We start from the raw sequence: 13,456 nt of genomic DNA on the forward strand, positions 1-13,456 counted from the left end.
CTTCATTTCTATTTCATTTATTTCTGCTCTGATCTTTATGATTTCTTTCCTTCTACTAATGTTGGGTTTTGTTTGCTCTTCCTCTCGTTGCTTAGGCATAAGGTTAGGTTGTTTATTTGAGATTTTTCTTCTTTCTTGAGGTAGGATTGTATTGCTATAAACTTCCCCGTTAGAACTGCTTTTGCTGCATCCCATAGGTTTTGGGTCATCGTGTTTTCATTGTCATTTGTTTCTAGGTATTTTTTATTTCCTCTTTGATTTCTTCAGTGATCTCTTGGTTATTTAGTAACATATTGTTTAGTCTACACTTTTTTGTGTTTTTTACAGTTTTTTTCCTTTAATTGATTTCTAATTTCATAGCATCATGGTTGGAAAATATGCTTGATATGATTTCAATTTTCATAAATTTACCAAGGGTTGATTTCTGACCCAAGATGTGATCTACCCTGGAGAATGTTCTGTGTGCACTTGAGAAGAAAGTGTATTCTTCTGCTTTCATATGGAATGTCCTATAAATATCAATTAAGTCTGTCTAGTCTAATATGTCACTTAAGGCTTCTGTTTCCTTATTAATTTTCTGTCTGGATGATCCATTGGTGTAAGTGGAGTGTTAAATCCTCCACTATTATTGTGTTACTGTCAATTTCTCCTTTTATGGCTGTTAGCATTTGCTTATGTGCTCCTATGTTGGGTGCATAAATATTTACAATTGCTATATCTTCTTCTTGGATTGATCCCTTTATCATTATGTAGTGTCCTTCCTTATCACTTGCGACAGTCTTTATTGTAAGTCTATTTTGTCTGATATGAGTATTGCTATTACAGCTTTCTTCTGATTTCCATTTGCATGGAATATCTTTTTCCATCCCCTCACTTTCAGTCTGTATGTGTCCCTAGGTCTGAAGTGGGTCTCTTGTAGACAACATACATATGGGTTTTTTTGTGTGTGTGTGTCCATTCAGCCAGTCTGTGTCTTTTGGTTGGAGCATTTAATCCATTTACACTTAAAGCAATTATCAATATGTATGTTCTATTACCATTTTCTTAATTGCTTTGGGCTTGTTTTTGTAGGTCTTTTTCTTCTCTTCTGTTTCCTGCCTAGAAAAGTTCCTTTAGCATTTATTGCAAAGCTGGTCTGGTTGTGCTGAATTCTGTTAGCTTTTGCTTGTCTGTAAAGCTTTTGATTTCTCAGTCAAATCTGAATGAGAACCTTGCTGGATAGAGCAATCTTGGTTGTAGGTGTTTCCCTTTCATCTCTTTAAACATATTCTGCCACTCCCTTGTGGCCTGCACAGTTTCTGATGAAAGATCAGCTGATAAGCTTATGGGGATTCCCTTGTATGTTATTTGTTGCTCTTCTCTTGCTGTTTTTAATATTTATTCTTTGAATTTAATTTTTGTCAGTTTGATTAATATGTGTCTTGGCATTTTTCTCCTTGTATTTATCCTATATGCGATTCTCTGTGCCTCTTTGACTTGACTGACTATTTCTTTTCCCATGTTAGGGAAGTTTTCAACTATAATCTCTTCAAATATTTTCTCAGATCCTTTTATTTCTCTTCTTCTGGGACACCTATAATTCGAATGTTGGTGTGTTTAATGTTGTCCCAGAGGTTTCTAAGACTGTCCTCAATTATTTTCATTCTTTATCTTTATTCTTCTCTTTGGCCACTATTTCCACTATTCTATCTTCCAGCGCACTTATCTGTTCTTCTGCCTCAGTTACTCTGCTATCATTTCCTTCTAGTGTATTTTTAATTTCAGTTATTGTGTTGTTCATCACTGTTTGTATTTTTCTTTAGTTCTTCTAGGTCCTTGTAAACGTTTATTGTATTTTCTCCATTCTGTTTCTGAGATTTTGGATCTTCTTCACTATCATTACTCTGAATTCTTTTTCAGGTAGATTGCCTATTTCCTCTTCATTTTTTTGATCTTTTGGGTTTTTACCTTGCTCCTTCGTCTGCAACATATTTCTTTGTCTTCTCATTTTGTCTAAATTACTGTGTTTGAGGTCTCCTTTCCACGGGCTACAGGGTCGTAGTTACTCTTTATTTTTTACATTTTATTTAATTTAATTTTTTATACAGCAGGTTCTCATTAGTCATCAATTTTATACACATCAGTGTATACATGTCAAAACCAATCACCCAATTCATCACCCCCCCCACCACCCCATGGCTTTCCACCCTTGGTGTTCATACGTTGTTCTCTACATCTGTGTCTCAATTTCTGCCCTGCAAACCGGTTAATCTGTACCATTTTTCTAGGTTCCACATATATGCATTAATATACAATATTTGTTTTTCGCTTTCTGACTTACTTCACTCTGTATGAAAGCCTCTAGATCCATCCACATCTCAACAAATGACTGAATTTCATTCCTTTTTATGGCTGACTAATATTCCATTGTATATATGTACCACATCTTCTTTATCCATTCGTCTGTCGATGGGCATTTAGGTTGCTTCCATGATCTGGCCATTGTAAATAGTGCTGCAATGAATATTGCGGTGCATGTGTCTTTTTGAATTATGGTTTTCTCTGGCTTTATGCCCAGGATTGCTGGATCATATGGTAGTTCTATTTCTAGTTTTTTAAGGAACCTCCATACTCATACTGTTCTCCATAGTGGTTGTATCAACTTACATTCTGACTAACAGTGCAAGAGGGTTCCTTTTTCCCCACACCCCCTCCAGCATTTGTTGTTTGTACATTTTCTGATGATGCCCATTCTAACTGGTGTGAGGTGATACCTCATTGTAGTTTTGATTTGCATTTCTCTAATAATTTGTGATGTTGAGCAGCTTTTCATGTGCTTCTTGGACATCTGTATGTCTTCTTTGGAGAAATGTCTATTTAGGTCTTCTGCCCATTTTTGGACTGGGTTGTTTGTTTTTTTAATATTGAGCTGCATGAGCTGTTTACATATTTTGGACATTAATCCTTTGTCCATTGATTCATTTGCAAACATTTTCTCCCATTCTTAGGTTTGTTTTTTCATCTTGTTTATGGTTTCCTTTGCTGTGCAAAAGTTTTAAGTTTCATTAGGTCCCATTTGTTTATTTTTCTTTTTATTTACATAACTCTAGGAGGTTGATCAAAAAAGATCTTGCTGTGATTTATGTCAAAAAGTATTCTTCCTATGTTTTCCTCTAAGAGTTATATAGCGTCTGGTCTCACATTTAGGTCTCTAATCCATTTTGAGTTTATTTTTGTGTATGGTGTTAGGGAGTATTCTAATTTCATACTTTTACATGTAGCTGTCCAGTTTTCCCAGCACCACTTATTGAAGAGACTGTCTTTTCTCCATTGTATATCCTTGTCTCCTTTGTCATAGATTAGTTGACCATAGGTGCATGGGTTGATCTCTGGGCTTTCTATCTTGTTGCTTTGATCTATGTTTCTGTTTTTGTGCCAGTACCATATTGTCTTGATTACTGTAGCTTTGTAGTATAGTCTGAAGTCAGGGAGTCTGATTCCTCCAGCTCCTTTTTTTCCCCTGAAGACTGCTTTGGCTATTCGGGGTCTTTTGTTTCTCCATACAAATTTTAAGATTTTTTGTTCGAATTCTGTAAAAAATGCCATTGGTAATTTGATAGGGATTGCATTGAATCTGTAGACTGCTTTGGGTAGTATAGTTATTTTCACAATATTGATTCTTCCAATCCAAGAACATGGTATATATCTCCATCTGTTGGTATCAACTTTAATTTCTTTCATCAGTGTCTTATAGTTTTCTGCAAACAGGTCTTTTGTCTCCTTAGGTAGGTTTATTCCTAGGTATTTTATTCTTTTTGTTGCAATGGTAAATGGGAGTGTTTCCTTAATTTCACTTTCAGATTTTTCATCATTAATGTATAGGAATGCAAGAGATTTCTGTGCACTAATTTTGTATCCTGCAGCTTTACCAAATTCATTGATTAGCTCTAGTAGTTTTCTGGTGGCATCTTTAGGATTCTCTATGTATAGTATCATGTCATCTGCAAACAGTGACAGTTTTACTGCTTCTTTTCCAATTTGTATTCATTTTATTTCTTTTTCTTCTCTGATTGTCGTGGTTAGGACTTGCAAAACTACGTTGAACAATAGTGGTGAGAGTGGACATCCTTGTCTGTTCCTGATCTTAGAGGAAATGCTTTCAATTTTTCACCATTGAGAATGATGTTTGCTGTGGGGTTGTCATATATGGCCTTTATTATGTTGTGGTAGATTCCCTCTATGCCTACTTTCTGGAGAGTTTTTATCATAAATGGGTGTTGAATTTTGTCAAAAGCTTTTTCTGCATTTATTGAGATGATCATATAATTTCTATTCTTCAATTTGTTAATATCATGTATCACATTGACTGATTTGCATATACTGATGAATCCTTGCACCTCTGGGATAAATCCCACTTAATCATGGTGTATGATCCTCTTAATGTGTTGTTGGATTCTGTTTACTAGTATTTTGCTGAGGATTTTTGCATCTACATTCATCAGTGATATTGGTGTGTAATTTTCTTTTTTCGTAGTATCTTTGTCTGGTATTGGTATCAGGGTGATGGTGGCCTCCTAGAATGTGTTTGGGAGTGTTCTTTCTCCAACAATTTTTTGGAAGAGTTTGAGAAGGATGGGTGTTAACTCTTCTCTAAATGTTTGATAGAAGTCACCTGTGAAGCCACCTGGTCCTGGACTTTTGTTTCGTGCAATATTTTGAATCACAGTTTCAATTTCATTACTTGTGATTGGTCTGTTCATATTTTCTATTTTTTCCTGGTTCAGTCGTGAAAGGTATACCTTTTGTAAGCATTTGTCCATTTCTTCCAGGTTGTCCATTTTATTGGCATAGAGTTGCATGTAGTAGTCTCTTATGATGCTTTGTATTTCTGTGTTGTCTGTTTGTAACTTCTCCTTTTTCACTTCTAATTTTATTGATTTGAGTCCTCTCCCTCTTTTTCTTGATGAGTCTGGTTAATGGTTTGTCTATTTTGTTCATCTTCTCAAAGAACCAGCTTTTAGTTTTATTGATCTTTGCTATTGTTTTCTTTGTTTCTATTTCATTTATTTCTGCTCTGATCTTTTTAAAATTATTATACAGTCACATTTATTTTTTTTAACATCTTTATTGGAGTATAATTGCTTTACAATGGTGTGTTAGTTTCTGCTTTATAACAAAGTGGATCAGTTATACATATACATATGTTCCCATATCTCTTCCCTCTTGCATCTCCCTCCCTCCCACCCTCCCTATCCCACCCTGCTAGGTAGTCACAAAGCACCAAGGTGATCTCCCTGTGCTTTGCAGCTGCTTCCCACTAGCTATCTATTTTATGTTTGGTAGTGTATATATGTCCATGTCACTCTCTCACTTTGTCCCAGCTTCCCCTTCCCCTTCCCCATATACTCAAGTGCATTCTCTAGTAAGTCTGTGTCTTTATTCTTGTCTTACCCCTAAGTTTCTCATGACATTTTTTTCTGCTTAGATTCCATAGATATGTGTTAGCATATGGTATTTGCATTTCTCCTTCTGACTTACTTCACTCTGTATGACAGAGTCTAGGTCCATCCACCTCATTACAAATAACTCAATTTAGTTTCTTTTTGTGGCTGAGTAATATTCCATTGCATATATGTGCCACATCTTCTTTATCCATTCATCTAATGATGGACACTTATGTTGCTTCCAACTCCTGGCAATTGTAAATAGAGCTACAATGAACATTTTGGTACATAACTCTTTTTGGATTATGGTTTTCTCAGGCTATGTGCCCAGTAGTGGGATTGCTGGGTCATATGGTAGTTCTATTTGTAGTTTTTTAAGGAACCTCCATACTGTTCTCTATAGTGGCTGTACCAATTCACATTCCCACCAGCAGTGCAAGAGTGTTCCCCTTTCTCCACACCCTCTCCAGCATTTATTGTTTCTAGATTTTTTCATGATGGCCATTCTGCCTGGTGTGAGATGATATCTCATTGTAGTTTTGATTTGCATTTCTTTAATGATTAATGATGTTGAGCATTCTTTCATGTGTTTGTTGGCAATCTGTATATCTTCTTTGGAGAAATGCCTATTTAGGTCTTCTGCCCATTTTTGGATTGGGTTATTTGGCTTTTTGTTATTGAGCTGCATGATCTGCTTGTAAATTTTGGATATTAATCCTTTATCAGTTGCTTCATTTGCAAATATTTTCTCCCATTCTGAGGGTTGTCTTTTGGTCTTGTTTATGGTTTCCTTTGCTGTGCAAAAGCTTTTAAGTTTCATTAGTTCCCATTTGTTTATTTTTGTTTTTATTTCCATTTCTCTAGGCAGTGGGTCAAAAAGGATCTTGCTGTGATTTATGTCATAGAGTGTTCTGCCTATGTTTTCCTCTAAGAGTTTGATAGTTTCTGGCCTTACATTTAGGTCTTTAATCCATTTTGAGCTTATTTTTGTGTATGGTATTAGGGAGTGTTCTAATCTCATACTTTTACATGTACCTGTCCAGTTTTCCCAACACCACTTACTGAAGAGGCTGTCCTTTCTCCACTGTACATTCCTGCCTCCTTTATCAAAGGTAAGGTGACCATAGGTGCGTGGGTTTATCTCTGGGCTTTCTATCCTGTTCCATTGATCTATATTTCTGTTTTTGTGCCAGTACCATACTGTCTTGATTACTGTAGCTTTGTAGTAGAATCTGAAGTCAGGGAGCCTGATTCCTCCAGCTCCGTTTTTCGTTCTCAAGATTGATTTGGCTGTTTGGGATCTTTTGTCTTTCCATACAAATTGTGAAATTTTTTGTTCTAGTTCTGTAAAAAATGCCAGTGGTAGTTTGATAGGGATTGCATTGAATCTGTAGATTGCTTTGGGTAGTAAAGTCATTTTCACAATGTTGATTTTTCCAATCCAAGAATATGGTATATCTCTCCATCTGTTGGTATCATCTTTAATTTCTTTCATCAGTGTCTTATAGTTTTCTGCAAACAGGTCTTTTTCTCCCTAGATATTTTATTCTTTTTGTTGCAATGGTAAATGGGAGTGTTTTCTTAATTTCACTTTCAGATTTTTCATCATTAGTGTATAGAAATGCAAGAGATTTCTGTGCACTAATTTTGTATCCTGCAGCTTTACCAAATTCATTGATTAGCTCTAGTAGTTTTCTAGTGGCATCTTTAGGATTCTCTTTGTATAGTATCATGTCATCTGCAAACAGTGACAGCTTTACTTCTTTTCTGATTTGGATTCCTTTTATTTCCTTTTCTTCTCTGATTGCTGTGGCTAAATCTTCCAAAACTATGTTGAATAAGAATGGTGAGAGTGGGCAACCTTGTCTTGTTCCTGATCTTTTTGGAAATGGTTTCAGTTTTTCACCACTGAGGACGATGTTGACTATGGGTTTATATATTTGGCCTTTATTATGTTGAGGAAAGTTCCCTCTATGCCTACTTTCTGCAGAGTTTTTATCATAAGTGGGTGTTGAATTTTTTCAAAAGCTTTCTCTGCATCTATTGAGATGATCATATGGTTTTTCTCCTTCAATTTTTTAATATGGTGTATCACATTGTTTGATTTGCATATATTGAAGAATCCTTGCATTCCTGGAATAAACCCCACTTGATCATGGTGTGTGATCCTTTTAATGTGCTGTTGGATTCTGTTTGCTTGTATTTTGTTGAGGATTTTTGCATCTATGTTCATCAGTGATATTGGCCTGTAGTTTTCTTTCTTTGTTACATCTTTGTCTGGTTTTGGTATCAGGGTGATTTTGGCCTTGTAGAATGAGTTTGGGAGTGTTCCTCCCTCTGCTATCTTTTGGAAGAGTTTGAGAAGGATAGGTGTTAGCTCTTCTCTAAATGTTTGATAGAATTCACCTGTGAAGCCATCTAGTCCTGGGCTTTTGTTTGTTGGAAGATTTTTAATCACAGTTTCAATTTCAGTGCTTGTGATTGGTCTGTTCATATTTTCTATTTCTTCCTGATTCAGTCTTGGCAGGTAGCTCATTTCTAACAATTTGTCCATTTCTTCCATGTTGTCCATTTTATTGGCATAGAGTTGCTTATAGTAATCTTTCATGATCTTTTGTATATCTGCAGTGTCCATTGTTACTTCTCTTTTTTCATTCCTAATTCTATTGATTTGAGTCTTCTCCCTTTTTTTATTGTTGAGTCTGGCTAATGGTTTATCAATTTTGTTTACCTTCTCAAAGAACCAGCTTTTAGTTTTATTGATCTTTGCTATCGTTTCTTTCATTTCTTTTTCATTTATTTCTGATCGGATATTTATGATTTCTTTCCTTCTGCTAACTTTGGGGGTTTTTTTTGTTTTGCTTTCTCTAATTGCTTTAGGTGCAAGGTTAGGTTGTTTATTTGCGATGTTTCCTGTTTCTTAAGGTAGGATTGTATTGCTATAAACTTCCCTCTTAGAACTACTTTTGCTGCATCCCATAGGTTTTGGGCCGTCGTGTTTCCATTGTCATTTGTTTCTAGGTGTTTTTTGATTTCCTCTTAGATTTCTTCAGTGATCACTTCGTTAATAAGTAGTGTATTGTTTAGCCTCTAGGTGTTTGTATTTTTTACAGATCTTTTCCTGTAATTGATATCTAGTCTCATAGCATTGTGGCCAGAAAAGATACTTGATACAATTTCAATTTTCTTAAATTTACCAAGGCTTGATTTGTGACCCAAGATATGATCTATCCTAGAGAATATTCCATGAGCACTTGAGAAAAATGTGTATTCTGTTGTTTTTGGATGGAGTGTCCTATAAATATCAATTAAGTCCATCTTGTTTAATGTATCATTGAAAGCTTGTGTTTCCTTATTTATTTTCATTTTGGATGATCTGTCCATTGGTGAAACTGGGGTGCTAAAGTCCCCTACTATGATTCTGTTACTGTAGATTTCCCCTTTTATGGCTGTTAGTATTTGCCTTATGTATTGAGGTACTCCTATGTTGGGTGCATAAATATTTATAATTGTTATATCTTCTTCTTGGATTGACCCCTTGATCATTATGTAGTGTCCTTCTTTGTCTCTTGTAATAGTCTTTATTTATTTTATTTTATTTTGTTTTTATTTTTAGTCTTTAAAGTCTATTTTGTCTGATATGAGAATTGCTACTCCAGCTTACTTTTGATTTCCATTTGCATGGAATATCTTTTTCCATCCCCTTACTTTCAGTCTGTATGTGTCTCTAGGTCTGAAGTGGGTCTCTTGTAGATAGCATATATACGGGTCTTGTTTTTGTATCCATTCAGCCAGTCTGTGTCTTTTGGTGGGAGCATTTAATCCATTTACATTTAACGTAATTATCAATATGTATGTTCCTATTCCCATTTTGTTAATTGTTTTGCGTTTGTTTTTGTAGGTCTTTTCCTTCTCTTGTGTTTCTTTTTTTTTGCGGTATGCAGGCCTCTCAGTGCTGTGGCCTCTCCCGTTGTGGAGCACAGGCTCTGGACGCACAGGCTCAGCGGCCATGGCCCATGGGCTGAGCCGCTCCGTGGCATGTGGGATCCTCCCAGACTGGGGCACCAACCCATGTTTCCTGCTTTGGCAGGCGGTCCCTCAACCACTGCGCCACCAGGGAAGCCCCTCTTGTGTTCCTTGCCTACCGAAGTTCCTTTAGCATTTGTTGTAAAGCTGATTTGGTGATGCTGAACTCTCTCAGCTTTTGCTTGTGTGTAAAGGTTTTAATTTCTCCATCAAATCTGAATGAGATCCTTGCTGGGTAGAGTAATCTTGGTTGTAGCTTTTTCTCCTTCATCACTTTAAATATGTCTTGCCACTCCCTTCTGGCTTGCAGAGTTTCTCCTGAAAGATCAGCTGTTAACCTTATGGGGATTCCCTTGTGTGTTATTTGTTGTTTTTCCCTTGCTGCTTTTAATATGTTTTCTTTGTATTTAATTTTTGACAGTTTGATTAATATGTGTCTTGGCGTGTTTCTCCTTGGATTTATCCTGTATGGGACTCTCTGTGCTTCCTGGACTTGATTAAGTATTTCCTTTCCCATATTAGGGAAGTTTTCAACTATAATCTCTTCAAATATTTTCTCAGTCCCTTTCTTTTTCTCTTCTTCTGGGACCCCTATAATTCGAATGTTGGTGTGTTTAACGTTGTCCCAGAGGTCTCTGAGACTGTCCTCAGTTCTTTTCATTCTTTTTTTCTTTATTCTGTTCTGCAGTAGTTATTTCCACTATTTTATCTTCCAGGTCATTTATCCGTTCTTCTGCCTCAGTTACTCTGCTATTGATCCCATCTAGAGTATTTTAAATTTCATTTATTGTGTTGTTCATTGTTGCTTGTTTCCTCTTTAGTTCTTCTAGGTCCTTGTTAAATGTTTCTTGCATTTTCTCTATTCTATTTCCAAGATTTTGGATCATCTTTACTATCATTATTCTGAATTATTTTTCAGGTAGACTCCCTATTTCCTCTTCATTTGTTAGGTCAGGTGTGTTTTTATCTTGCTCCTTCATCTGCTGTGTGTTTTTCTGTCTTCTCATTTTGCTTATCTTACTGTGTTTGGGGTCTCCTTTTTGCAGGCTGAAGGTCTGTAGTTACCATTGCTTTTGGTGTCTGTCCCCAGTGACTAAAGTTGGTTTAGTGGGTTGTGTAGGTTTCCTGGTAGAGGGGACTAGTGCCTGTGTTCTGGTGGATGAGGCTGGATCTCGTCTTTGTGGTGGGCAGTTCCATGTCTGGTGGTGTGTTTTGCGGTGTCTGTGGCCTTATTATGATTTTAGATAGCCTCTCTGCTATTGGGTGTGTTTGTGTTCCTGTTTTGCTAGTTGTTTGGCATATGATGTCCAGCACTGTAGCTTGCTGGTCATTGAGTGAAGCTGGGTCTTTGTGTTGAGATGGAGATCTCTGGGAGATTTTTGCCATTTGATGTTACATGGAGCTGGGAGGTCTCTTGTGGGCCAGTGTCCTGAAGTAGGCTCTCCCACCTCAGAGGCAGAGCACTGACTCCTGGCTGCGGCACCAAGAGGCTTTCTTCCACACAGCTAAGAATAAAAGGGAGAAAAAGTAGAAAGAAAGAAAGAAAGAAAGAAAGAAAGAAAGAAAGAAAGAAAGAAAGAAAGAAAGAAAGAAAGATAAAATAAAATAAGATATAATAAAGTAAAGTTATTAAAATAAAAAAAATTATTAAGAAAAAAAAATTTTAAGTAAAAAACCAAAAAAACCCAAAACGGATGAACAGAACCCTAGGAGAAATGGTGAAAGCAAAGCTATACAGACGAAATCTCACACAGAAGCATACACATACACACTCACAAAAAGAGGAAAAGGGGAAAAAATAATATATCTTGCTCTCAAAGTCCACCTCCTCAGTTTGGGATGATTTGTTGTCTATTCAGGTTTTCCACCGATGCAGGGTACATCAAGTTGATTGTGGAGATTTAATCTGCTGCTCCTGAGGCTGCTGGGAGAAATGTCCCTTTCTCTTCTTTGTTTGCACAGCTCCCAGGGTTCAGCTTTGGATTTGGCCCCGCCTCTGTGTATAGGTCGCCAGAGGGCATCTGTTCCTCGCTCAGACAGGACTGGGTTAAAGGAGCAGCTGATTCGGGGGCTCTGGCTCACTCAGGCTGGGAGGAGGGAGGGGCACGGAGTGTGGGGCGAGCCTGCAGCGGCAGAGGCTGGCATGACGTTGCACCTGCCTGAGGTGCGCCATGCATTCTCCCGGGGAAGCTGTCCCTGGATCACAGGACCCTGGCAGTGGCGGGCTGCACAGGCTCCTGGGAGGGGAGGTGTGGATAGTGATCTGTGCTCGCAGACAGGCTTCTTGGTGGTGGCAGCAGCGGCCTTAGCCTCTCATGCTCGTCTCTGGGGTCCGCGTTGATAGCCGCGGCTTGCACCCGTCTTTGGAGCTCCTTTAAGCAGTGCTCTTAATCCCCTCTCCTCATGCGCCAGGAAACAAAGAGGGAAGAAAAAGTCTCTTGCCTTTTTGGCAGCTCCAGACGTTTACCCCGACTCCCTCTCAGCTAGCCATGGTGCACTAACCCCTTCAGGCTGTGTTCACGCCACCAGTCCTCTCCCTGTGATCCGACCGAAGCCCGAGCCTCAGCTCCCAGCCCCAGCCTATCCCAGCAGGTGAGCAGACAAGCCTCTCGGGCTGGTGAGTGCCGGTCAGCATGGATCCTCTGTGTGGGAATCTCTCTGCTTTGCCCTCTGCACTCTGTTGCTGTGCTCTCCTCCGTGGCTCTGAAGCTTCCCCCCTCCACCCCCGACAGTCTCCACCTGCAAAGGGGCTTCTAGTGTGTGGAAACCTTTCCTCCTTCACAGCTCCCTCCCACTGGTGCAGGTCCCATCCCTATTCTTTTGCTGCTGTTTATTCTTTTTTCTTTTGCCCTACCCATGTACGTGGAGAGTTTCTTGCCTTTTGGGAGGTCTGAGGTCTTCTGTCAGCGTTCAGTGAGTGTTCTATAGGAGCAGTTCCACGTGTAGATGTATTTCTGATGTATCTGTGGGGAGGAAGGTGATCTCTACATCATACTCTTCTGCCATCTTCCTCTGCTCTGATCTTTATGATTTCTTTCCTTCTGTTAACTTTGGGTTTTGTTTGTTCTTCTTTCTCTAGTTCCCTTAGGTGTTAGGTTAGATTGTTTATTTGAGATTTTTCTTGTTTCTTGAGGTAGGCTTGTATTGCTATAAACTTCCCTCTTAGAACTGCTTTTGCTGCACCCTGTAGGTTTTCGATCATTGTGTTTTCATTGTCATTTGTCTCTAGGTATTTTTTGATTTCCTCTTTGATTTCTTCAGTGATCTCTTGGCTATTTAGTAACGTATTGTTTAGCCTCCATATGTTTTGTGTTTGTGCTTGATATGATTTCAATTTTCTTAACTTTACTGAGGCTTGATTTGTGACCCAAGATGTGATCTATCCTGGAGAGTGTTCCATGCACACTTGAGAAGAAAGTGTAATCTGCTGTTTTTGGATGGAATCTCCTATAAATAAAAATTAAATCTATCAGGTCTATTGTGTCATTTAAAGCTTGTGTTTCCTTATTAATTTTCTGTTTTGATGATCTGTCCATTGGTGTAAGTGAGGTGTTAAAGTCCCCCACTATTATTGTGTTACTGTTGATTTCCTCTTTTATAGCTGTTAGCAGTTGCCTTATGTATTGAGGTGCTCCTATGTTGGGTGCATATATATTTATAATTGCTATATCTTCTTCTTGGATTGATCCCTTGATTATTATGTAGTGTCCTTCCTTGTCTCTTGTAACATTCTTTATTTTAAAGTCTATTTTATCTGATATGAGTATTGTTACTCCAGCTTTCTTTTGATTTCCATTTGTATGGAATATCTTTTTCCATCCCCTCACTTTCAGTCTGTATGTGTCCCCAGGTCTGAATTGGGCCTCTTGCAGACAGCATATAGATGGGTCTTGTTTTTGTATCCATTCAGCAAGCCTGTGTCTTTTGGTTTAATCCATTTAATCCATTCACTTTTAAGGTAATTATCATTATGTATGTTCCTATGACCATTTTCTTGTTTTGGGTTT

This window comes from Kogia breviceps, chromosome 1 (assembly GCF_026419965.1).
Source record: "Kogia breviceps isolate mKogBre1 chromosome 1, mKogBre1 haplotype 1, whole genome shotgun sequence".
In the NCBI taxonomy this organism is placed as follows: domain Eukaryota; kingdom Metazoa; phylum Chordata; class Mammalia; order Artiodactyla; family Physeteridae; genus Kogia; species Kogia breviceps.